Genomic DNA, 2,056 nt, shown 5'->3' on the forward strand with positions numbered 1-2,056 from the left:
GTGTGTTCAGGTGCATTCTGGGCGTGCTGGTCTTACAGAGAGGTGTGTTCGGGTGCACTCTGGGCGTGCTTGTCTTACAGGGAGGTGTGTTCAGGTGCATTCTGGGCGTGCTGGTCTTACAGGGAGTGTGGTGTTATGGTGCCTTCTGGTGTGCTGGTCTTACGAAGGTGTGTTCTGGGGCATTCTGGGCATGCTGGTCTTACAGGAGGTGTGTTCAGGTGCATTCTGGGCGTGCGGGTCTTACAGGGAGTGTGGTTCTGGGCATTCTGGGCGTGCGGTCTTACAAGGAGGTGTGTTTCTGGGGCATTCTGGTGTTGCTGGCCTTACAGGGAGGGGTTCAGGTGTGTTCGGTGCATTCTGGGCATGCTGGTCTACAGGAAGTGTGTTGTGGGCATCCTGGGCGTGCTGGTCTTACAGGAGGTGTGTTCAGGTGCATTCTGGGCGTGCTTGTCTTACAGGAGGTGTGCAGGTGCATTCTGGGCGTGCTGGTCTTACAGAGAGGTGTGTTCGGGTGCACTCTGGGCGTGCTTGTCTTACAGGGAGGTGTGTTCAGGTGCATTCTGGGCGTGCTGGTCTTACAGGGAGGGTGTGTGTTTGGTCCTTCTGGGTGTGCTGGTCTTACAGGAAGGGGTGTTCTGGGCATTCTGGGCATGCTGGTCTTACAGGAGGTGTGTTCAGGTGCATTCTGGGCGTGCTGGTCTTACAGGGAGGTGTGTTCTGGGCATTCTGGGCGTGCTGGTCTTACAAGGAGGTGTGTTCTGGGGCATTCTGGGTGTGCTGTCTTACAGGGATGGTTTCAGGTGTTGTTCAGGTGCATTCTGGGCATGCTGGTCTTACAGGGAGTGTGTTCAGGTGCATTCGTGGCGTGCTGGTCTTACAGGGAGGTGTGTTCAGGTGCATTCTGGGCATGCTGGTCTTACAGGGGTGGTGTTCTGGGCATTCTGGGCATGCTGGTCTTACAGGGAGGTGTGTTCTGGGGCATTCTGGGCGTGCTGGTCTTACAGGGAGGTGTTTTCAGTGTGTTCAGGTGCATTCTGGGCATCGGTCTTACAGGGGGTGTGTTCTGGGGCATTCTGGGCGTGCTGGTCTTACAGGATTTGTGTTCAGGTGCATTCTGGGCGTGCTGGCTTACAGAGAGGTGTTTCAGGTGCATTCTGGGCGTGTGGTCTTACAGGGAGGTGTTGTTTGGTGCCTTCTGGTGTGCTGTCTTACAGGGGTGTGTTCTGGGGCATTCTGGGCATGCTGGTCTTACAGGGAGGTGTGTTCAGGTGTGTTCAGTGCATTCTGGGGCGTGCTGGTCTTACAGGAGGTGTGTTGGGGCATTCTGGGCGTCTGGTCTTACAGGGAGGTGTGTTCAGTGTGTTCAGTGCATTCTGGGCATGCTGGCTTACAGGGAGTGTGTTTTCTGGCATTCTGGGCGTGCTGGTCTTACGAGGTGTTTCAGGTGTTTTCAGTGCATTCTGGGCATGCTGGTCTTACAGGGAGGTGTTTTTCGGTGCATTCGGGCTTGCTGGTCTTACAGGGAGGTGTGTTCAGGTGCATTCTGGGCGTGCTGGTCTTACAGGGAGGTGTGTTCGGTGCATTCTGGGTGTGCTGGTCTTACAGGGAGGTGTGTTCAGGTGCATTCTGGACGTATTGCTATCTTGAGGCTTTCACTGGCTCCCAGTTAATTTTAGGATTGATATTTTATTGTTTGTTTTTAAAGCCCTTCATGGACTAGCTCCAGTCTATATCACGGATCTGTTTAAGCCACATGCTCCTTCAAGGTCATTAAGGTCTGCAAATCAGTCTCTTCTTGTTGTCCCTAAAACACGGCTCAAGATTAGAGGGGATCGGGCTTTCTCAGCCGCAGCCCCGAGACTTTGGAATGAGCTGCCTCTACATATCAGACTGGCCCCCAGCCTTCCGGTTTTTAAATCGCGACTAAAAACACATTTTTATTCCCTGGCTTTTAGTCCAGCATGAGAACTGTATGTTGTATTGGTCTGGTGTTGTATTTTGTCTCTTTACTGTTTCATGTAAATGTACAGCACTTTGGTCAACCTGGTTGTTTTTA

General features: G+C 52.8%; 1 long non-coding RNA gene across 1 annotated transcript; it reads left to right on the forward strand.

The window, feature by feature from the left end:
- Positions 1 to 148: 148 nt before the first annotated feature.
- On the forward strand, positions 149 to 906 carry LOC116694604 (uncharacterized). Its single transcript, XR_004333214.1, has 3 exons — positions 149 to 218; positions 470 to 586; positions 844 to 906. It is a non-coding gene; the product is annotated as an uncharacterized LOC116694604 (long non-coding RNA).
- Positions 907 to 2,056: the final 1,150 nt, after the last annotated feature.

The sequence above is a fragment of the Etheostoma spectabile genome, chromosome 8, assembly GCF_008692095.1.
Source record: "Etheostoma spectabile isolate EspeVRDwgs_2016 chromosome 8, UIUC_Espe_1.0, whole genome shotgun sequence".
In the NCBI taxonomy this organism is placed as follows: domain Eukaryota; kingdom Metazoa; phylum Chordata; class Actinopteri; order Perciformes; family Percidae; genus Etheostoma; species Etheostoma spectabile.